This window comes from Nycticebus coucang, chromosome 11 (assembly GCF_027406575.1).
Source record: "Nycticebus coucang isolate mNycCou1 chromosome 11, mNycCou1.pri, whole genome shotgun sequence".
In the NCBI taxonomy this organism is placed as follows: domain Eukaryota; kingdom Metazoa; phylum Chordata; class Mammalia; order Primates; family Lorisidae; genus Nycticebus; species Nycticebus coucang.
In genome coordinates, this window is record NC_069790.1 from 100,376,193 (window position 1) to 100,401,328 (window position 25,136).

Here is a 25,136-nt window from a genome sequence, read left to right on the forward strand (position 1 = left end):
AAGCTGGGGTGGGAAGTCATTCTCCCCTTACTTTTTCTCGGAGCGCACATTCTAAATTGCTGATTAAGCAGAGTTCCATGCTCAGTTCTCCTTGGCACTAATTAACATACTTCTTTGGTGCTATCTGAGTCATATAAATCTGCCCAGGATTGGAAGATACAGAAACATTGCATCTACCGGGAAGACTCATATTGAGTCCTCTTTGGGAGTAAGGAATTTAGAGATAATGTCCTTCCTTCCTTCCCTTCCTTTTCTTTCTTTTCTTTTTCTTGGAGATGGGTGTCCCACTCTGTTACCCAGGTTGGACTTGAACTCCTGGTCTCAAGCTGTCCTCCTGCTTCAGCCTTCCAAGTATCTGGGACTATGGGCACACACCACTGCTCCTGGCTAAGAAACGTAGTTATGTTTAGAGAGAGGTTTTTTCAATTGTTAGGTCATTCATCATATAGGTTTGCATAGAGAGCTGTGATGAAACTTAACAATGACTTAGAGCAGTGATTTTCAACCCATGTGCTGTGGCACACTGGTGTGCCATGAGAGGATCTTAGATGTACTTAAAAAAAATTTTTTTTAATTAAATCATAGCTGTGTACATTAATGCAACCATGGGGTACAATGTAGTGGATTTATATACAATTTGAAATATTTTCATCAAACTAGTTAACATAGTTAACATAGTTAACTAGTTAACATTTTCTTAGTTATTGTGTTAAGACATTTATATTCTGCACTTAGTAAATTTCACATGTATCCTTGTAAGATGCACCGTGGGTGTGGTCCCACCAATTACTTTCCCTCCCCCATCCTCCCCCTCCCTCTCTGAAAAATTTTAAAGATCATTAATTAAATTATTTTTGAAAGAAGTTCACAACACAGTAAATATACCTTTTCTTTTTATGAAAAACATAATTTAACTGTGCCATGGAAGTTTAACTATAGGTTCAAGTATGCCGTGAGATAAAAAAGATTGAAAAACACTGATTTTAGAGGAATTTTAACATTAATCATAAGTTGAAAGATTTTAATACTACACTGATATGGGCAGGGGATGGCACACTGGATTATGTTGGTTGATAGAGATATCATTGGTAGCCATGTGCCAAGTTTTTTAGTGTCTCAGGCAGCATCTTGAAAGAAGTATCTTATTAGGAAAAAGGAGATCCGACACATACGGCAGTTTGTGTGAGTGAATAGTCGTAGGTTTCTATCACACTGAGGAAGCTAGCTATCAGAGATGTTAGTAGAATAGTTCTACATATGTAAGTTATAGAGAGATAGGTATTTTTCTCTTGCTGCCTGATATACATATATTTATTAATTAGAACAAAGGCCTACTTAAAAAATTTTATTTCAAACATATGGAACAGTCCTGAGAAAATTGTATTCACTGTCCAGTTTACAAATGCTATGTTTTTTTTTTTTTAGAGACAAGAGTCTCACTATGTCGCCCTCGGTAGAGTGCCGTGATGTCACAGCTCATAGCAACCTCCAGCTCTTGGGCTTAGGCAATTCTCTTGCCTCAGCCTCCCAAGTAGCTGGGACTACAGGTGCCTGCCACAATGCCTGGCTATTTTTTTGTTGTTGCAGTTTGGCTGGCGCCCTACTCACTGAGCCACAGGCGCCACCCTTTGTTTGTTTGTTTTGTTTTTAACACATAGGGTTTGCTCTGTCACCTAGGCTGGAGTGCAGTGGCATGGTCATAGCTCACTGAAGTCTCAAACTCCTGGGCTCAAGGGATCCTCTTGCCTCAGTCTCCCTAGTAGCAACAAATGTTACCAATTTTGCAAAATTTCCTTTATTTTTGAAAGGTATAAAAACATTGTAGACAAGATTGAAGATCCCTTGTACCCCTTCTCTAAACATTACCCTTGGTCCCTTTTTTCCTTCCCCTCTCACACAAAGGGGATGAGCTAAACTTTGCTGTTTATAATTCCCCTCATGTTCTAATACTTTTGCTGTATATTGTTTATCAATTCAATTGTATATCAGTAGGTAATATATAATGTTATTTTGTTTATAAACTCTACATAAATGGTATTACAGATAGTATTCTGCAGCCTACCCTGGGTAGAGTGCTGGTGTCATAGCTCACTACAGCATCACATTCCTGAGTTGAAGGAATCCTCCTGCATTAGCTCCCAAATAGCTGGGATTACAGGTTTGTGCTACCACACCTGCCTGATTCTTTTCTGTTTTTTTGTTTGTTTGTTTGTTTTTGTTTTTGTTTTTGAGACAGAGTCTCACTATATGTTGTCCTCGATAGAGTGCGGTGAGATCACAGCTCACAGCAACCTCAAACTCTTGGGCTTAAGTGATTCTCTTGCCTTAGCTTCTCAAGTACCTGGGACAACAAGTGTAGGCCACAATGCCTGGCTATTTTTTGTTGCAGTTGTCATTGTTGGTTAGCTGGCCTGGGCTGGGTTCAAACCGCCAGCCTTGGTGTATGTGGCTGGCACCGTAACCTCTGTGCTACGGGTGCTGAGCCTGTTTGTTTTTGTTTTGTAGACACAGGGTCTTGCTCTTTCTCAGTCTGGTCTCAAACTCCTGACCTCAAGTGTTCCTCCCTTATTGGTCTCCCAGAGTGCTAGGATTATAGGTTTGAGCCACTGTGCCTGACCTGTATTGTTTCTTTAAATTTGTATTGCCTTTTATTTTTGTATTGGTTTTTTAAAAAGTTTTTGAGTATGTTTGAACTGAAATTGGTTGACTCCATGGATGTGGAAACTTCAGATACAGACAGTTGCTTATTGGAATTGGGTAGTATAAATCTTGGGAAGTATTTTGTTCTTTCTTCAAAATTGTTTTGGGTAGGCAAAACAGGCTTGTCAATTTCTACAAAAAAGCCTGTCAGAATAGGCATTGCATTAAATTTGGCTGAATTCCCATTTATGACTTTTAATACATAAACATGGAACATCTCTCAATTTGTTTAAATCTTTTCTAATTGCTCCTTAGCAATATTTTGTACTTTGTGTACTGTATAGGCCTAGCATTTCTTTTATTAAATTTATTTCTCAGGATTTTATTTTTTCTGATACTACTTTGAATGGAATTGTTAATTTTACTTTCAGATTGTTTATTGCAATTGAAACACCATCAGCTTTTACATTGTGGTAAAGTTTACATAATGTTTATCATTTGAACCATTATATTTTATTTTATTTTTTAAAAGGAAGTCATGAAGACATCCCAAATTTAAGATGTGTGTGTTTTGGGAAGAACATATAAACTCTTTTTTCTTTATTTCCAGATTGATGTGAGAGTACAAATGATTAGGTTACATTGTTTGGGTTTCTAAGGTAAAGTTCAAATTGTATAGATGAGCCCTTTGCCCAGGGGGTGTCCTGTATATCCTTAATATTGTGCACATTAGGTGAGAGCTCACCCATCCTCCTCTCTCTTCACCTTTCTTTTTTTTTTTTGAGACAAGAGTCTCACTATGTCGCCCTGGGTAGAGTGCTTTGGCGTCACAGCTCACAGCAACCTCAAACTCTTGGGCTTAAGAGATTCTCTTGCCTCAGCCTCCCAAGTAGCTGAGATTACAGGCGCCCGCCACAATGCCTGGTCATTGTTGGTTAGCTGGCCCGGGCTGCGTTGGAATCTGCCAGCCTCTGTGCATGTAGCCAGCGCCGTAACCACTGTGCAATGGGCGCGGAGCCTTCCCCTTTTATTTTAACCACTTTAAAATGTACAATTCATTAAGTACATTCATAATATTGTATAACCATCACCGTCTATCCATAAAACTGTCTGTACATAAAACTTTTTTATTATCCGCACCAAAGACTCTATCTATTAAACACTAACTCCTTTTCCTCCCTCCTCCTAGGTTTTGGGAACCTCTATTATATTTTTTGTCTCTATGAATTTGCCTATTCTGTATACTTTCATGTAAGTGGATTCAGACAGTATTTGTCTTTTTTTTTTTTTTTTGTAGAGACAGAGTCTCACTGTACCACCCTCGGGTAGAGTGCTGTGGCGTCACACGGCCCACAGCAACCTCCAACTCCTGGGCCTACGTGATTCTCCTGCCTCAGCCTCCCGAGCATCTGGGACTACAGACGCCCGCCACAATGCCCGGCCATTTCTTTGTTGCAGTTTGGCCGGGGCTGGGTTTGAACCTGCCACCCTCGGCATATGGGGCCGGCGCCCTACTCACTGAGCCACAGGTGCTGCCCCCAGTATTTGTCTTTTTGTGTCTGGCTTATTTTATCCAGTTTTAAGTTTTCAAGGTCCCTGGCTGGGTGTGGTCCCTCAGTCCTGTAATCCCAGCACTCTTGGAGGCTTAGGCGAGGGTATTGCTTAGCTCAGTAGTTGGGGACCAGCCTGAGCAAGAGTGAGACCCCATCTCTACTAAAAAAATAGAAAACCAACCAACCAATCCTAGCAGGTGTCATGGCAGCCACCTGTAGTCTCACCTATTTAGGAGGCTGAGGCAGGAGGATCTCTTGCGTCCAAGAGTTTGTGGTTGCTATGAACTATGATGACATCTCAGCACTCTACCCAGGGCAGCATAGTGAGAGACTCCATCTTAGAAAGAAACAACTTTTCAAGGTTCATTCATATTGTAGCATGTGTCAGAACTTCATTCCTCATTAAGGCTAAATAGTACTATAGTATTATATTGTTTATACATTCATCAATTGATTGACCCTTGGATTGTTTCTATCTTTTAGCTATTGTGACTAAAGCTGCAATGAACATTGGTGTGCAAATTATCTGTTCAAGTTCCTGCTTTCAAGTTTTTTTGATATATACCTAAGAATGGAATTGGTTGATTACAACTGATTATTGTATGTTGATCTTGTGTTTTGCAACTTTGTTAAACTTATTACTCTAGTAGTCTTTGAAATTCCTTAGGATTGTTTTCACACAAGATCATGCTCTTTGCAAATGATAGTTTTACTCTTTGTCCAATGTGTATGCCTTTAATTTATTTTTCTTTTCTTTTTTTTTTGGCCGGGGCTGAGTTTGAACCCACCACCTCTGGCATATGGGACCGGCGCCCTACTCCTTGAGCCACAGGCGCCACCCAATTTATTTTTCTTTTTATATTGCATTGTTCAGAACCTTCAGTACAATGTTGAATAGAACTGGCAAGAGTGGACATCCTTGCCCTGTTCCCAATTTTAGAGGGAAGTATTCAGTCTTTCATCATTAAGTATAGGTTAGCTGATAGTAGGACAAATTTCTCCTAATATAGTCTTTAAAATGTCTTTTTTTGGCTGATTAAGAGACTGGATAAATTGGCATGTAGTAGTAAATATCCCCTCTTGACATTTATACTTAGCTATAAGATTAAGAATCCTTTTTTTTATTGTAGAATGAGACAACTTTTTTTTTTTTTTAGTTTCTTTTTTTTTTTTTTTGTAGAGACAGAGTGTCACTGTACTGCCCTCGGGTAGAGTGCCGTGGCGTCACACGGCTCACAGCAACCTCTAACTCTTGGGCTTACGCCATTCTCTTGCCTCAGCCTCCCGAGTATCTGAGACTACAGGTGCCCGCCACAACGCCCGGCTATTTTTTGGTTGCAGTTTGGCCGGGGCTGGGTTTGAACCCGCCACCCTCGGCATATGGGGCTGGCACCCTACTCACTGAGCCACAGGCGCCGCCCAGAATGAGACAACTTTTATGATACTCCTGATGCCCTATCCATTTCCACTTTGAGTCATTTAATTTTTGAATCAGCAATCTGAATTGGCAGTTCATACTCTGTCTATATTTAAGTCTAGGATATTTATTTATTTTTATTTTATTTTATTTTATTTTTATTGTTAAATCATAGCTGTGTACATTAATGCAATCGCCTGTACCCATTCTAAGATGCACCATAGATGTGGCCCCACCCATTACCCTCCCTCCACCAAAACCTCCCCCCTCCCTTCCCCTTCCTTGGCCCTTTCCCCATAGTCTTGTGCTATAGTTGGGTTATAGTCTTCATGTGAAAGCTATAATTTAGCTTCATAGTAGGGCCGAGTACATTGGATACTTTTTCTTCCATTCCTGAGATACTTTGCTAAGAAGAATATGTTCCAGCTCCATCCATGTAAACATGAAAGAGGTAAAGTCTCCATCTTTCTTTAAGGCTGCATAGTATTCCATGGTATACATGTACCACAATTTGCTAGTCCATTCGTGGGTCAATGGGCACTTGGGCTTCTTCCATGACTTAGCAATTATGAATTGGGCTGCAAAAAACATTCTGGTACAGATGTCTTTGTTATATTGTGACTTTTGGTCTTCTGGGTATAAACCTAATAAAGGAATTATAGGATCAAATGGCAGGTCTATTTTTAGGTCTCTAAGTATTCTCCAAACATCCTTCCAGAAGGAACGTATTAGTGTGCATTCCCACCAGCAGTGTAGAAGTGTGCCCTTTCCTCCACATCCATGCCAACATTTCTGGTTTTGGGATTTTGTTATGTGGGCTACTCTTACTGGGGTCAGGTGATATCTCAAAGTAGTTTTGATTTGCATATCTCTGATGATTAAGGATGATGAGCTTTTTTTCATGTGTTTGTAGATTGTGCGTCGGTCTTCTTTAGAGAAGTTTCTCTTTAAGTCCCTTGCCCACTCTGAAATGGGGTCACGTGTTCTTTTCTTGCTAATAAATTTGAGTTCTCTGTGGATTCTGGTTATTAGACCTTTATCGGAGGTATAACCTGCAAATATTTTCTCCCATTCTGAGGGCTGTCTGCTTGCTTTACTCACTATGTTCTTGGCTGTGCAGAAGCTTTTTAGTTTGATCAGGTCCCAGTAGTGTATTTTTGATACTGCTTCAATTGCCTGGGGGGGAGTCCTCATAAAATATTTACCCAGGCCGATTGCTTCAAGAGTTTTCCCTGCACTTTCTTCAATATTTTTATAGTTTCATGCCTTAAGTTTAAATCTTTTATCCAGTGAGAGTCTATCTTAGTTAATGGTGAAAGGTGTGGATCCAGTTTCAATCTTCTACAGATTGCCAGCCAGTTCACCCAGCACCATTTGTTAAATAGGGAATCTTTTCCCCACTGAATGTTTTTAATTGGCTTGTCAAAGATCAAATAACGGTAAGTAGCTGGATCCATCTCTTGATTCTCTATTCTGTTCTAGACATCTACTTCTCTGCTTTTGTGCCAATACCATGCTGTTTTGATCACTATGGATTTATAGTACAGTCTCAGGTCTGGTAGCGTGATTCCTCCTGCTTTGTTTTTATTGCTCAGTAATGTTTTGGCTATGCGATGTTTTTTTCTGATTCCATATAAAACGAAGTATTATTTTTTCAAGATCCTTAAAGTATGACAATGGAGCTTTAATAGGAATTGCATTAAAATTATATATTGCTTTGGGCAGTATGGACATTTTAACAATGTTGATTCTTCCCAGCCATGAGCATGGTATGTTTTTCCATTTGTTAACATCTTCGGCTATTTCTTTTCTTAGAGTTTCATAGTTCTCTTTGTAGAGATCTTTCACGTCCTTTGTTAGGTATACTCCCAAATATTTCATCTTCTTTGGCACTACTGTGAAAGGAATAGAGTCCTTGACTGTTTGTTCAGCTTGCCTATTGTTGGTATATATAAAGGCTACAGATTTATGGGTGTTGATTTTGTAGCCTGAGACATTGCTGTATTCCTTGATCACTTCTAAAAGTTTTGTAGTAGAATCCCTAGTGTTTTCCAGATTTACAATCATATCATCTGCGAAGAGTGAAAGTTTGATCTCTTCTGACGCTATGTGGATACCCTGGATTGCCTTTTCTTCCCTAATTGCAATGGCTAAAACTTCCATTACAATGTTAAAGAGCAATGGAGACAATAGGCAACCTTGCCTGGTTCCTGATCTAAGTGGAAATGATTTCAATTTAACTCCATTCAATACGATATTGGCTGTGGGTTTGCTGTAGATGGCCTCTATTAGTTTAAGAAATGTCCCTTCTATACCAATTTTCTTAAGTGTTCTGATCATGAAGAGATGCTGGATATTATCAAAAGCTTTTTCTGCATCAATTGAAAGAATCATATGGTCTTTATTTTTAAGTTTGTTTATGTGTTGAATTACATTTATAGATTTACTTATATTGAACCAGCCTTGAGCCCCTGGGATAAATCCGACTTGGTCATGGTGTATAATTTTTTTGATGTGTTGTTGGATTCTGTTTGTTAGGATCTTATTGAGTATTTTGGCATCTATATTCATTAGCGATATTGGTCTATAATTTTCTTTTCGTGTTGGGTCTTTCCCTGGTTTGGGGATCAAGGTGATGTTTGCTTCGTAGAATGTGCTGGGTAATATTCCTTCTTTTTCTATATTTTGGAAGAGGTTTAGTAGTATAGGTACTAGTTTTTCTTTAAATGTTTGGTAGAATTCTGACGTAAAGCCATCTGGTCCTGGGCTTTTCTTTTTAGGGAGATTTTGTATAGTTGATGCTATTTCAGAACTTGATATGGACCTGTTCAACATTTCCACTTCGTTCTGGCTAAGTCTTGGTAGGTGGCGTACTTCCAGGTATTGGTCAATTTCTTTCAGATTTTCATATTTGTGAGAGTAGAGTTTCTTGTAGTATTTGTTAAGGATTTTTTGAATTTCTGAGGGGTCTGTTGTTATTTCATCATTACCATTTCTGATTGATGAAATTAGAGATTTTACTCTTTTTTTCCTGGTTAGGTTGGCCAAAGGTTTATCTATTTTATTGATCTTTTCAAAAAACCAGCTTTTGGATTTATTGATCTGTTGTAGAATTCTTTTGTTTTCAGTTTCATTTAATTCTGCTCTGATTTTGGTTATTTCTTTTCTCCTGCTGCGTTTGGGGTTGAAGTGTTCTTCTTTCTCCAGTTGCTTGAGATGTTCCATTAAGTTATTGACTTCCTCTCTTTCCGTTTTCTTGAGGAAGGCTTGCAGTGCTATAAATTTCCCTCTTAGGACTGCCTTTGCAGTATCCCAGAGGTTCTGGTAATTCGTGTCTTGATTGTTGTTTTGTTCCAAAAATATGGTGATTTCCTTTTTAATCTCGTCTATAACCCATGTATCCTTCAGCATAAGGTTGTTTAGCTTCCATGTTTTTGTATGGGAATGCAGGTTCCTGTTGTTATTGAGTTCAGCTTTTATTCCATGATGGTCTGAGAAGATGCAAGGAATAATTTCTATTTTTTTAAATTTGTTGAGGTTAGATTTGTGGCCTAGGATGTGGTTGATTTTGGAGTATGTTCCATAGGCTGATGAGAAGAATGTGTATTCAGTTTTTTTGGGATGAAATGTTCTGTAGATGTCTGTTAAGTCCAGATGTTGAATGGTTGAGTTTAAATCTAAAATTTCTTTGCTTAGCTTCTTTTTGGAGGATCTGTCCAGGACTGCTAAAGGGGTGTTAAAATCTCCAACTACTATGGAAGTGGAGGAAATCGAGTTGCTCATGTCTGTTAGAGTTTCCCTTATAAATTGAAGTGCGTTGTGGTTGGGTGCATAAATATTAATAATTGAGATCTCATCATATTGAGTATTACCTTTAACAAATATGAAGTGTCCATTCTTATCCTTAATTATTTTGGTTGGTATAAAGCCTATTGCGTCTGTGAACAGGATTGCAACGCCTGCTTTTTTCTGCTTTCCATTTGCCTGGAATATAGATGACCATCCCTTCACCTTGAGTCTATATCTGTCTTTTAATGTAAGATGTGGTTCTTGGATGCAGCAGATATCTGGCTTGAGTTTTTGTATCCAGTCCGCCAACCTATGCCTCTTTAGAGGACAATTTAAACCATTCACATTAATTGAGAGTATTGATAAGTCTTTCAAGAGACTGGTGGACATTTTTAATCCTTTTGCGACTGTGGAAGTTGGAATTTGATCAAAAATTTTTTGGGTGAGTTTACTTTTGTGGTGGAGGATTACACTGGTCTTTATGGAGGATAGGTCTAAGAATGTCCTGGAGAGCTGGTTTAGTTGTGGCAAATTTCTTCAACATGTGAATTTCATTGAAGTATTTAATTTCTCTGTCATAAATGAAGCTCAGTTTAGCTGGGTACAGGATCCTGGGTTGAAAGTTATTTTGTTTTAGGAGATTAAAAGTCGATGACCATCCTCTTCTAGCTTGAAAGGTTTCAGCAGAGAGATCTGCAGTTATTCTGATATTCTTCCCCTTGTAGGTAATGGTTTTCTTTTGTCTGGCAGTTTTCAGAATTTTCTCCTTCATATTAACTTTAGTGAAATTGACTATGATGTGTCTGGGGGATGTCTTATTTGGGTTGAGTCGTGCTGGAGTTCTGAAACTATCTGCTGTCTGAATTTCGGAATCTCTTGGCATGACTGGAAAGTTCTCTTTCCTAATCTCATGGAGAAGAGACTCTGTGCCTGTGAAGCCACTTCATCACTTTCGGGGATCCCTATAAGACGAATATTGTTTTTCTTCAAAAAGAGAGCTCTCTGAGAGAGTGGTCTGTTTTTGCTCTCCATTTCACTTCTTTGAGTGTTTGGGAGCATTCGAAAGCTTTGTCTTCAGTGTCAGAAATCCTTTCTTCTGCTTGCTCTATTCTGTTACTGAGGGATTCTACTGTGTTTCTCAGATCTTTGAGGGATGCAGCTTCTTGTCTCAATGTATCAAAATCTTTGGTCATTTGGTCTTTGAATCCGTTGAATTCTTGAGATAACTTTTGGAATTCTAATTCGATCTTATTTGCTATCCAGATCCTGAATTCAATTTCTGGCATCTCAGCTATTTGTTTGTGCATGGGGTCTTGTGCTGTTTCTGCCCCATTGATCCTTGGGGGAGTTGATTTACTCTGATTATTCATATTGCCAGAGTTTTTCTGTTGATTTCACCTCATGATTGTTTTTCACTGTTGCCTCTGACTGTCCTCAGAGTTGAGGAGGTGTCTCTCCAAGATTAGACCCCAGCGGGATCACTCTATTGTTGCTGGATCTTTGTAGGGAGTGACCCTGTGTAGTTCTCTGGGGCTGCTCTAGCTAGGGAGTTCTGGTTGTGGAAGCAGCTCCGGTTTGTGACACACCTGGATCCAGCAACAGGGCTGGGGGTGGTGCGCACGGTTCTGGGCGTGCCAGGCGCCTAGTGACTTTGGCACAGAGAGCTCAAGGCCCCAGCAGTCTCTGGCCAGAAGAGCTCTGCGCAGAGGCAGGGAGGGCTCCAAAGGGCATGCAGCTACCAGAGTCCCTGTCCAGATGAACGGGCTAGTGTTGAAGCTGGGAGGACACAGGAGGGAGGACGCAGGGTTGCGTGGCTCCCGCAGTTCCTGGTCAGGGAATGCGGAGGCCCGGTGGGTGCGGGTCACCCGTCGGGGGTCGCTGCACAGCTCTTATGGAGGTCTGGGCGGCGCCCAGCCCAGGAGTTTGAGGTTGCTATGAGCTGTGACCTCACGGCACTCTACCCAGGGCAACAGCCCAAGGCTCCAGTGTGCCAAAACCGTCTCACTCTGCCCCTAAGAATTAAGGCTGTAAGGCAGCTCAGTCCCTGCCTTTAGGCTGCTCAGTTAGTAGGTTACTTTGACCCGCCCAATCCTTGCTCTGAGACCATGAGGGCGGAGCTTGCCGGGGCAGTTCTTTCACAGTGGCTTCCTTTGCCCAGCTCAGTGGCTCAGTCTGGGGCCCCAGACAATGCCCAGAGTTCTCCACACTCCTGCTCAAGCTCTCCCCAAGGCAGTTCAACTGAGTGCCAAGTCCAAGAACACTGAAACAGTTCACAGGTATGGCCTTTCCCGTTTGCAGTCTCACTGCTGCTTGTACTTACGGTTGCTGGCATGATTAGGTCGATTGAACACACAGAACCACTTGCCAGTTTTCCACTGTTTTTGTCCTCCTTTTGGGGTCCACAAGTCCCTTGCTGGCTCCCTGTATCCTCAAAGGGATGATTATAGGCAGATCCCACCAGCCAGAGATGCCTGGAGTCTTGTCTCCCCAGACTCGCTATTCCCAGTTGCAGGGAAGCTGTTACTCGGCCGCCATCTTTAATCCCATAGTCAAGTCTAGGATATTTAGATTGCACCCCAGCCAAAACAGTGAAGCCTTTATAGCACCTAATGGTGTTTTTTTTGGCTGGGGCTGGGTTTGAACCCGCCACCTCCGGCATATGGGACTGGCGCCCTACTCCTTGAGCTACAGGTGCCGCCCACCTAATATGTTTTAATGTTCATTGTCATTTTCCTTCTATGGGGAGAGACTCTTTTTTTTTGAGGCAGAGACTCAAGCTGTCCCCCTGGGCAGAATGATGTGCTCACAGCTTACAGCAACCTCCAGCTCCTGGGCTCAAGTGATTCTCCTGCCTCCACCTCCCAAGTAGCTGCCACTACAGGTGCCCGGTTGTTTTTATTTTTTTTATTTTTTATTTATTAATTTTTTGGGTTGCAGCTGTCATTGTTGTTTGGCAGGCCCGGGCTGGATTCAAATCTACCAGCTCAGGTGTATGTGGCTGGAGCCTTAGCCGCTTGAGCGACAGGCACCGAGCCTTTTTTATTTTGTCTTTAAAGAGATAGAGTGTCTCATTCTGTCACCCAGACTGGAGTGCAGCAGCACTGATTAAGGGACTAGATAAATTGGCATGTAGTAGTAAATATCCCCTCTTGACATTTATACTTAGCTATAAGATTGACAATCCTTTTTTTTTCTTGTAGAATGAGGTGACCTTTATGATACTCCTGATGCCCTATCCATTTCCACTTTGAGTCATTTATTTTTTGAATCAGTAATCTGAATTGGCAGTATTCTGAATTGCATTCTCAAAGCCTCAGCCTCCTTAGTAGTTAGGGCTACAGGCATGCACCATTATGTGCAGCTATTGTTTAATCTTTATAGAGTTGAGGTCTTGCTATGTTGCCTAGGCTGATATTTCTTTTCTTTTTCAATTTTATTTTATTTTAATTAATAAATTATTATTATTTTTGAGACAGAGTCTCACTATGTCGCCCTCGGTAGAGTGATGTGGCATCACAGCTCACAGCAACCTCAAACTCCTGGGCTTAAGCAATTCTCTTTCCTCAGCCTCTCAGTAGCTGGGACTACAGGCGCCTGCCACCACGCCTGGCTATTTTTTGTTTGCAGTTGTCATTATTGTTTAGCTAGCCGGGGCTGGGTTTGAATCTGCCAGCCTTGGTGTACATGGCTGGTGGTGTAACCACTGCGCTATGGGCGCTGTGCCGATTTTAATTTATTTTTGAAACAGTTTCACTTTGTTGCCCTGTCTCCCTGGATAGAGTGCCATGGCGCCATAGCTCACAGCAACCTCAAACTTCTGGGCTCAAGCAATCCACCTGCCTCAGCCTCCTGAGTAGCTGAGACTATAGGCACTTGCCACATGCCTGGTTAATTTTTCTATTTTTATTAGACACAGGGTCTCATTCTTGCTCAGGCTAATCTCAAACTCCTGAGCTCAAGCAATCCACCCATCTCAGCCTCCCAGAGTGCTAGGATTACAGGGATGAGCTGCTGTGCCCAGCTTGATATTTTCTTTCAAAGTAAAATATACGTGGCTGTGTGTTTTAGCCACATATATTTAGATATAGTTTATTTTATAGTTCATACCTATGGGTTTCATAACCAGATTTGTTCTCCTTTTGGATAGAGTCAGTAAAGTCGTACTTTGATTGGGAAGTTTGTGATGTGATATTTTGATTAAGTGCCTTGTTCCTTAGACTGTAAACTCCTGAAGAACTGAGATTTTTGTCTTTCTTGTTCGCTGTATTGTTAGCATCTAGCAGATATTAAGGGTTTGAATGAAAGAATGATTAAATCAGTTTGTTTTGTGACACTTGTGTGAAGCAGAGTGATTAGTGCAAATTGGCTTGTATTTTTATTCTCTAAATTCTCAAGGCATTTCAGAGTAGGGATGGTGTCTATTAATACCTCAAATAGGAAAAAAAATACTTCAAATAGGAATTTTTTCCAGTTTATTCATAGTAATTATGCTAAATATTACCAAGTTTATTATTTTCTTACACACTCACTTTTAAAAATTTTGAAACATATCATTTTTCTCTCCTTAATAGTTTGGTAGAATCAAAGTAAATCTGTGCTATATTAGTTAAACTATTTTCATGTCTTTTCTTAGAGATTCTAAGCCTGGACAGTCATGACTGATTTAGGTAATTTTGTAGGAATTTTAATAATTAACTGTATACCTTTGGGATAACTAGTTGTCAGAAAGGGACAGTGATGAGTATCATGTAGAAAGTTGATATCTTTTGGGTGGTGCCTGTGGCTCAGTGAGTAGGGTGCCGGTCCCATATGCCGGAGGTGGCGGGTTCAAACCCAGCCCCGGCCAAAAACCACAAAAAAAAAAAAAAAAAAGAAAGTTGATATCTTTTAAGTAAAATGATATTTCTTTCGAAGAGGGGTCAGCATTTGTCCTGATAGATTAATAAATATATTCTGATTTTAGCAGTTCACTTGGTTTGCTTTGTGAGACTCTTTCATTTCTGTGTACTGGGTTAGCTGGGACCTTGCCACTCCATGGAGGAATGTTAGAACTTGCTCGTCAGGAGTTAAGCTGAAGTTTTTGGCTCCCACCCTTCTTATCTTTCCTTGTATCTCAGTGATGCTTCGATGAGCTTATTAGCTCATAATTTTTTCACTGTTTTTCTCTGTTTTTCACTGTTATGCTGCTTGATACGATAACTCACACAGTTTGATAATGATGTCTAAAAATGAGTATTTCAGCTTGGCCCCTGTAGCTCAAGTGGCTAAGACGCCAGCCGTATACTCCAGAGCTGGCGGGTTTGAATCCAGTCTGGGCCTGCCAAACAATAGTGACAACTACAACCAAAAAATAGCTGGGTGTTGTGGCGGGCGCCTGTAGTCTCAGCTAGTTGGGGGCTGAGGCAAGAGAATCGCTTAAGCCCAGGAGTTAGAAGTTGCTGTGAGCTGTGACGCCATGGCACTCTACTCAGGGCGACAGCTTGAGGCTCTGTCTCAAAAAATAAATAAATAAATAAACAATAAAAATGATTATTTCTATTTTGAATACACTCATTAATCTACACAACTAATCTTAAATTCTTTTTCTGTCATACTGCCTTTGAGTTACTATAGTGGCTTGTAAATTTTATGGTCTTTACTTACTATTTTTTAATTAATTAATTAATTAATTTTTTTGCAGTTTTGACCAGGGCTGGGTTTGAACCTGTCACCTCTGGCATATGGGGCCAGCGCGCTACTCCTTTGAGCCACAGGTGCCGCCCATATTTTTTTATTTATTTTTATTCTTTTTATTTTTGAGACAGAGCCTCAAGCTGTCATCCTGGGTAGAGTGCTGTGACATCCCAGCTCACAGCAACCTCCAACTCCTGGGCTCAAGCAATTCTCCTGCCTTCGCCTCCCAAGTAGCTGGGACTACAGGCACCCGCCACAATGCCTGGCTATGTTTTTGGTTGCAGCCGTCATTGTTGTTTGGCGGGCCTGGACTGGATTTGAACCCACCAGCTCAGGTGTATGTGGCTGGTGCCTTAGCCGCTTGAGCCATAGGCGCCGAGCCTACTTAGTATTTTTTTGAGTAAGAATCATTGAGTCGGGCAGCGCCTGTGGCTCAGTGAGTAGGGCGCTGGCCCCATATGCCGAGGGTGGCGGGTTCAAGCCTAGCCCTGGCCAAACTGCAACCAAAAATAGCCGGGCGTTGTGGCGGGCGCCTGTAGTCCCAGCTGCTTGGGAGGCTGAGGCAAGAGAATTGCGTAAGCCCAAGAGTTAGAGGTTGCTGTGAGCTGTGTCACGCCACGGCACCCTACCGAGGGCGGTACAGTGAAACTCTGTCTCTACAAAAAAAAAAAATAATAAAAAAATAAAAAAAAAAGAATCATTGAGTCAGAATATTTTTCTCCATCCCTTGGTGTAGTGTCTTTTAATTTCTTCTCTTTTCTAGCTGATCTGCTTTTTGTTCATTATTTGGCTTATTTTTAGTGACACTTGCACAATTTAATACTGGCACATAATAGGGTTTTTTATTTGTTTGGGTTTGTTTTTGAAGCAGAGTCTCACAATGTTGCCCTAGTTAGAGTGCTGTGGCGTCACAGCTCATAACAACCTCAAATTCTTGGGCTTAAGCTATTCTCTTGCCTCAGCCTCCAGAGGAGCTGAGACTACAGGCGCCCACCACAACACCCAGCTATTTTTTTGGTTGCAATTGTCATTGTTATTTAGCAGTCCTGAAGCTGGGCTCGAACCCACCAGCCTCGTTGTATGTGGCTGGCGCCATACTCACTGAACTACAGGCACCAAGCTACATAATAGGTTCTTTTTTTTTTTTTTTTTTTAGTGATTTTTGGCCAGGGCTGGGTTTGAACCCACCACCTCCGGCATATGGGACCGGCGCCCTACTCCTTGAGCCACAGGCGCCGCCCATACATGATAGGTTCTTTTTTTTTTTTATTCTTTTTTTTTTTGTAGAGACAGAATGTCACTTTATGCCCTTCAGGTAGAGCGCCATGGCATCACACAGCTCACAGCAACCTCCAACTCCTGGGCTCAAGCGATTCTCTTGCCTCAGCCTCCCGAGTAGCTGGGACTACAGGCGCCCGCCACCATGCCCAGCTATTTTTTGGTTGCAGTTCAGCCAGGGCCGGGTTTGAACCCGCCACCCTCGGTATATGGGGCCGGCGCCTTACCGACTGAGCCACAGGTGCCGCCACATAATAGGTTCTTAATAAATGTTCATGATTATCAAGCTGAACCTAGTCATGATTTATAACGTATTTCTTTCCCTTTGGCAGCCCAATTACCTCTGAGCCTTTAATGAACATACCCTGGATGTAGTCAAATACATGGAGATCCTAGTATTTTTCAGTTCTTGTATGTAACATTCTTCACTAGATTCTCTGTCAGATGGCACTGATAATTAAGCCTTTTGAATGAGCTCAAGGATTTTCAGGCTCTCTGACTAGACAGCAACAATAGGAACAGTGCATTGTATATATCAATATGATGATACTTGGCAGTTCTGAAGTAACATTAGTTTTATTGAAGAACATCAAGTTAAGCCAGTTAAAACCTACTTTTGGCTTAAAACCTACTTTGCAGATTTGACCATTTGGTGTATTCTTCCTCTCCAGAATTGTTTCTTAGGTATATAGCAGAGATTGTGATAACTCTATTTCTACTTGAAGACTGGGAGGCTTAGCCAGAGAGATGTTGGTTTAAAAAGGAGGTAAACGGCCAGCCCAGGTGACTCATGCCTATAATCCCAGCCCTTTGGGAAGCTGAGATGGGTGGATTGCCCTGAACTCACGGGTTCGAGACTAGCCTGAGGAAGAGCAAGACCCCATCTCTAAAATTATAGCCGGGTATTGTGGTGGTGCCTGTAATCCCAGCACTCTGGGAGGCTGAGGTGGGAGGATCCTTTATGCTCAGTAGTTCAGGTCCAGCTTAAGCAAAGTGAGACCTTGTCTCTATTAAAAATAGAAAAATTAGTTGAGTAGTGGAGGGTGTTTCTGTAGTCCCGTCTACTTGGGATGCTAAGGCAGGAGCATTGTTCAAGCCTAGGAGTTTGAGGTTGCTGTGAGCAAAGACAGAGAGACTGAAAAAATGAAATAAAATAAAAAAGAGCCAAAGGTGGTACGTATTTTGAGACTCACAGGCAGGCTCCTGAACAACTCTGTTCCAACCTTGAAAAGGAAAGAAACCTTAGGAATGTCAGGACCTTGCCAAGATATAGCAGAATATCAAAGAATATTCTTTTTAGAGTGTTTATAAATATGAATTAATTCTTAATAATATCACTGTGGTAAACAGTTTACTAATGACAAGGCTGGGTAAAATGAAATTCAATTAATGTTTTGTTAAATGTATCAAACATCTATTTAGTGCTTGTCCAAGGCTAGAGTAAATGCAAAATTCAAAAATTGCATTTTGCCAAGATAGCATCTTAGTTTCTGAGTAAACAATAATTCCAGGCACTATTCAGTCAAAAAAAAAATTAATAATAAAAGATGGATACTTTACATATTTTGTATTAACCTGGATAGAGTTGGAGAACATTCTCTTTAAAAGTATTACAAGAATGGAAAAGCAAATATCCACTGTATTAGATTCTAATATAAAGCCAGTAGATGAACTAATACACCCCCACATAAAAGAAAACTCAATTTAATTTAAGTTGAGGGGAAAGGGAGGAAGAGTGAGGGAACAGAGGGAAGGAGGGTGGGGAAGTGGTGTGCTCTCACCTAATGGGCATGACGTAAGGCTATATGGCGCACCTACTGGAGGGGCACAACTACAACACGGACCTTATCTAACACATGCAAATGTTATAACCTAATCGTTTGTATCCTTATATTAATCTAAAATAAAAAAAATAATTTCAGAACTATAAGGTATGATAAAGAAATATTCCTGAGATCAGAACACATGTGTTTCAAAGTATACTTATTTAGGTTTTCATGTTTTATGAATTTTCAAAGGAATAAAAAGAATTACAGAAGCAAGAGACAAACTTAGTTTACAGTTGTATCTTTTCTATGTGGGTATCATGATTTAGTCAAATCAAACATAAGGTAAAAAGCCAACCTCGAACTTTTGTTATGTAGTTCCTTAAACTAAATCATAATATGAATGCTTGGTTAAAGTATTACAGAAAAAGAACTCAAGTTCAAGTTTTTTACCTTGCGTTTGACATATAACTTTTTTTTTTTAAGACAGAGTCTCACTATGCTGGGGAGTAGTGCTATGACAACCTTATAGTTCACAGCAACCTCAAACTCCTGGGTTCAAGTGATCCTCTTGCCTTAGTCTCCCAAGTAGCTGGGACTACAAGTTCCCGCCACAATGCCAGTTGGTTTTTCTATTTTTGATAGAAACGGGGTCTCATTCTTGCTCAGGATAGTCTGGAATGCCTGAGCTTAAGCAATCCACTTGCCTCAGTTTCCCAGAGTGCTAGGATTACAGGTATGTGCCACTGTACCTAGTCCATTATCTTATTTAATACTGAAATAGAATTTGAAATAAACTAGTTGACTTCTTAGTATAATATGTTAATTTCAGAGAAGCTAATATTGTTTTTTCTAAAAACTGCTAAAAAATAAAACCTAGATACTATACAGTGAATTATTTTGTACTTTGTCGGTATGCTATTAATATTTTTCAAATAAATTGCAATTTTGCTAAAACTAGAGCCCAGGTTTTAATTTTCTGTCTGTGCTTATTTGTGGCACCATTCTACTGTAAAACGATCATTGCTCATTAAGCTGTAGGTCATTTCAATTTTGTTTTGTTTTTTGGGGACAGTTTCACTTTGTCGCCCTGAGTAGAGTGCCGTGGCATCATATAGCTCACAGCAACCTCAAAATCCTGGGCTCAAGCAATTCACTTGCCTCAGCCTCCGGAGTAGCTGGGACTATAGGCACCCGCCACTATGCTGGGCTATTTTTTTAGAGACAGGGTCTCACTCTTGCTCAGGCTGGTCTTGAACTCTTGAGCTCAGGCAATCCATCCGCCTCTGCTTCCCAGAGTGCTGGGATTATAGGCATGCGCCACTGTGCCCGGCCACTTCAGTTTTTTAAACCTAGTTAAAGGAATGTTATCCACAGGTTTATTTCAAAGAAGGTGTAACTTTGCAAATAACCTGAAGGCAACTTTATAGCTACTTGTCTATTTTATTTTTAACAGGTTTGGGAGGTCTGAGAAAAGTGGTGAAAATTACTTGTTTATTTATTTAAAATATGGGATGCTTTGAATATTTGTGTCACTCTTATGCAGGGGCTATGCTCATCTCTGTATCATTCTAATTTTTAATATTTAGGCTGCTGAAGCAAGTACAAAGTTCAAAATAGTTTTTTGTGGAGTATAGACAAGTGGATTAATTAGAAATGTAGTAGGATTTCTGACTTAATCAGAAAGTGAAGTAAAATTTTTGTTTGCCACATTAAAAAAGTAAAAAGAAATAAGTGAAACTGATTTTTAATAATATATTATGTAAAGAAACTTATAGTTGACTGCCTCCTGAAGTTGACCTAATTTTCATAGACCAGACATGAACTATATGTCTGTATCTCTACAGTAGGCCTAGTTCCTTATGTTGACCACCTCTATATGTTGATCAGTTTTTTATAGTCCCTTGAGTGGTCAACTTACAGAGGTTCTACCGTATGTGTAAAAATTGAGATAATTCCTTTTTTATTTTGAGTCTTCAAAATCTGTTGTAATTAAAAATAAATTTTGAGCTGCATAGATATAGTCATATGTTATTTACATGAATCTATTCCTTTTTTTGTTTGTTTTTTTAGTGATTCTTAGGGATAATGCAAATCATTTAGTAGACCTGGCTTGATAAGCCCCAGGGAAGTTGATGTGAACAAAAAAGGTGAGATTTGGGCGGTGCCTGTGGCTCAAGGAGTAAGGCGTCAGTCCCATATGCCGGAGGTGGTGGGTTCAAACCCAGCCCCGGCCAAAAGTCACAAAAAAAAAAAAAAAATAGTTGAGACTACTCAACTTAGTGAAGGAAAAAAGGTGAGATTCAGTTAGAAGGAAATTCATGAGGCAGTGCCAAGACTTAACACCTACGTCCCAAGTAGATACATCCACCTTGTTGAATAAAGACTGGCCTCTTACCACCCTTCAGCTACTTTATTTTTTCTAATTTCTTGAAGTAAATACCATCTAACTGGAAGTCAGTGTGCTATAATCAGAATATAAGAATTAGAAGTAACTTTAGAAAATTATATGTTAGAGTGATAAATTTAGAATTTTAATAGTACGTTCAGTAGTATAAAATTCAAAAGAAAAGATTATATAGCAAAAATAAAGCTCTTATCATTTATCTACCTGATTGCCCTCATTAGAGGCAGATTTTAGTTTCTTATGTATCTTAGGAGTAGCCTATACAGTGTAAGTATAAATATCCTTTTAAGAATATATAAAAGGTAGAAATATTGCATGCAGCATTCTGCATCTTGCTTTTTTCTCCATTTAATATATTTAGGGGCTGCTTTGTTGTTTTTTTTTTTTTTTTGTAGAGACAGAGTCTCACTGTACCGCCCTCGGGTAGAGTGCCGTGGCGTCACACGGCTCACAGCAACCTCTAACTCCTGGGCTTACGCGATTCTCCTGCCTCAGCCTCCCGAGCAGCTGGGACTATAGGCACCCGCCACAACGCCTGGCTACTTTTTTTTTTTTTTTTTTGGTGTTGTTGCAGTGTGGCCGGGGCTGGGTTTGAACCTGCCACCCTCGGCATATGGGGCCCGCGCCCTACTCACTGAGCCACAGGCGCCGCCCTGCTTTGTTGTTCTTAAAGTCTACGTAATATTCCAGTATATGGATGTGCCATAATTTATATAACCAGTATGCTATTGATTTAACTTATTTTTAATATTTTGCCCTTAAAATCAGTACTAAAATGAATATTTTTGTATATATGTGTTGAACATATATGTGTTTTCTGTATAATGGGTAAACCTCAATTAGTGACTTTTTGAGCATTGGAATTTTTAAAAATAACATTTGTTATTTGCTTTTTTTTTGTAAGCTTCATGGTGAGTGGAGTAGTGTAGGCATTGTTGGAGTAGAACAAGAAACTTGAGAAGGGAGAAAGTCCTACCTTCACATTTCTGACATGGTGATGACTGCTAATGAAGAGCAAACAGGGACAACTAGAGGGTGGATCTTAAAAACTTAGTGCTGAGTAACAGCAGAAAAACAGAATGAGGTATGTAACACAATAGCATTTATACAAACTTTAAAATGTGTGAAAGTAAAACACATTACAGTTTGCAAGAAAATGGTAACTTATGCAACATGTTACAATGAGTTACAATAAGCTGCAATGATTGATTGCCTACTTTGGGGTGATGGAGTAGAGATAAAAGAGAATAAACAGTAAAATAAACAGTAACATAAATGTGACACTTCTTCAATGGCGTGATGTTTGAGTCATCTGCTGGGTATCTAGGAGGACACTACAGGTTAATACCCCTGTGTCTCTCCTGTTGCTACCTTTGGGAGTAAAATTTCTGATAACAGATTATCATCTCAAACACACACATTGTTAATTTAGCTATACTTAACGTGAGTGTTTGGGATGCATGGTTCTAAAAATCTTTTAATTTTTTTTTTTTTTTTTGCCTGCCTTCTTCCTTCACTTTCTTTGTTATTATATATGTTTGGTTGTTGCTTAAATTCTAAATATACTAGCCTCATTATTTCTGTCTAGTTTAGGTACTACATGTATACCAGCACTACATGTTACCATTCTTAGAAGATAATACTTATTAATAATTCATATGAGAGACCCAGCGCCTGTAGCTCAAGCTACTAAGGTGCCAGCCACATACATATACCAGAGTTGGCGGGTTTGAATCCAGCCCGGACCTGCCAAACAACAATGACAACTACAACCAAAAAATAGCCGGGCATTGTGGCAGGTGCCTGTAGTCCCAGCTACTTGGGAGGCTGAGGCACGAGAATCACTTAAGCCCAGGAGTTGGCAGTTGCTGTGAGCTGTGACGCCATAGCACTCTACCCAGGGCGACAGCTTAAGGTGCTGTCTCAAAAAAAAAAAAAAAAAAAATTCATTTGAGAGATTTTTTTAATGTCTTTTTTAGATAATGGCCTTTTCTGATTAGAGGTTGGAATGCTAAATACTAGTTGGAATAAAGCAGTCACTCCTTTGGTCAATTACCTTTTATAAAATTTATGTTATCTTGCTTTTCCTTTAAAATCTCTGCTTAGTGCAGATACAAATACTGACTCTCAGAGAATTCCTTTAGATAGCAAGTAACATCTTGGTTAGAATGTAGTATAGAAAACAGTCCTACCTTCAGCAATTTTTGTTGCTAGAATAAAATCCTTTTGTGGGTCATGAACTTTTGAGTAGCCTGAGTTTTGAGTTAGCCTCAATTAAGGTTTTTGGTTGTTGTGCTTGTACCACCCAGGCTCCAGATTAGCTGCTAGAGACAGGAGCTGTGATGGAATTAAGGTAACCTTGGCAACCATTATAATGTAAATAAGCCTCCTTGGGGAGGAAGTTGAGAGCGTGGGCACTTGTTGGGACATTCCTTTATTACTTTTACAGCTAGACCTAGCATTTTGCTATTTTAAAATCCTGGTGTAGCTGCTCCTTGGACACTACTGAGTCCTGTGTTACTCCAACCTCCTTTGAGTTTTCTGAGAAGATAACATCACGTTTAAATATGTATATAAAACAGAAAATGAATCTCTAACGTGTGACTCTTCCTTCAGATGCTTTAAGACCTCTTTTTCATTTATTAAGATTACCTTTGTCCCACTGCCCCTGGCACTAACACTGCACCAAATCTCTGTTATACAAAGGAAGCCATTTAGGTTTCTGGAGAAACAGCATGTAGTTAGTATACCCTCGTGGCTAAGATTTGACTGATGATGGAACAAGTGGTGCCAGGGCTATTCCTTAATCAGCACAAGAGCGACAAATCTTTGGCCTCAAATGTTAATTTTTTTTTTTTTTTTTGTAGAGACAGAGTCTCACTTTATGGCCCTTGGTAGAGTGCCGTGGCATCACACAGCTCACAGCAACCTCCAACTCCTGGGCTTAAGTGATTCTCTTGCCTCAGCCTCCCGAGTAGCTGGGACTACAGGTGCCTGCCACAACGCCTGGCTATTTTTTGGTTGCAGTTTGGCCGGGGCCGGGTTTGAACCCGCCACCCTTGGTATATGGGGCTGGCGCCTTACCGACTGAGCCACAGGCGCCGCCCCTCAAATGTTAATTTTTTGTTTTAGCCTTTTCACTTTTAAGAAATGAAATTTTAGGCTCGGTGCCTATAGCACAGTGGTTATGGCGCTGGCCACATGCACCGAGGCTGGCAGGTTCAAACCCAGACCTGGCCAGCTAAACAACAATGACAACTGCAACAAAAAAATAGCCGGGCCTTGTGGTGGATGCCTGGGAGCTACTTGGGAGCTGAGGCAAGAGAATCTCTTCAACCCAAGAGTTTGAGGTTGCTGTGAGCTGTGACACCATGGTACTCTACTGAGGGCAATGTAGAGACTCTGTCTCAAAAAAAAAAAGGAAATTTTATAAATGTTTGAGAGTTTTAGTGCAGGCTTACTTTTTGTGGATTTAGAGGCCAGATGATTGGAGGGGAGTAATAAAAGTGAAACTAAAGTGATTATCAAACAGGTTGAGCTGCTAAGTTAAGTAGGGCTTATGACAGAAAAGGTGAATTTCCTATTCTAGGTTAACCATTGGTAAGATGTTGGTGCTAGGCAAATAGCTTTCCTCGGCCTCAGTTTTTCTCAGAATGAAAACAATGACTTTCTATTGCAGGGAAATATTTGCAAAAGAAACTAAAATTTAACTAGCGGTGTGGTCAAGAATATTGTCTGATGTAAGACAGAAATTCCATATTTGAGGATACTGTGCCTCAGCCATGCCTACTCAGCTTGCTCCAGTTAAGGCTTTTACATTTTTTACTTTGATTTTAGTTTTCCTTCTTCCTACTTTACGCTTTTCCTGAGTTTCCGTTCAGATCACAATAGATACTCCAATATAACAAGTGTCTTTGTTGGCTTAGCCATCAACAGGTGAGTCAATTTGAACTTCAAATATTTGAGCATTTATTATATGCAAAGGTTGCAACTGTGTGCATATTTGTCAACAGAAAAGAAGCCATACTCTATAAAACAATTTAAAGAGGTTTATTCTGAGCCATATTTGAGGACCATGGCTGGGAGCCACATCCAAGAAGCCTTGAGCAAGTGGACTCATTGTGGTGGGCTTATAGTTTGATTTTATAAATTTCAGGGAGATAGGAATTACAGATAAAGTCATAAATCAATACATGGAAGGCCTGAAAAGGTGGGACATCTCAAACCTTACAGGTTATAGGTGAGTTTAAAGATTCTTTAGTTGACAGTTGGCTGAAAGAGTTAGGCTTTGTCTAATAGACCACGAGTCATTGAAAAGGAATATTTAAGAGTCTAATAATCAAGGCCGGGTGAGGTGGTTCACATCTATAATCCCAGCACTCTGGGAGGATAAGGTCAGTGGATTGCCTGAGCAAGAGCAAGACCCCCCCCCCTAAAAATAGCTGGGTGTTGTGGAGGCTTCCTATAGTCCCAGCTACATGGGAGGTTGAGGCAAGAGAATCACTAGAGCCCAAGAGTTTGAGGTTGCTGTGAGCTAGGATGTCATGGCACTATACCAAGGGTGACAAAGTGAGACTCTGTCTCAAAAAAACCCCCCAAACCAAAAAAGAGTG

General features: G+C 40.3%; 1 protein-coding gene and 1 pseudogene across 4 annotated transcripts in view; one reads left to right on the top strand and one right to left on the bottom strand.

Moving 5' to 3' along the window:
• The window catches only part of AHCYL2 (adenosylhomocysteinase like 2), a 199,240-nt gene that overhangs the window by 15,446 nt on the left and 158,658 nt on the right, over nt 1-25,136 (top strand). The gene's annotated exons all lie outside the window — the stretch shown is intronic.
• Nucleotides 19,620-19,718, bottom strand: LOC128560572 (uncharacterized; annotated as a pseudogene).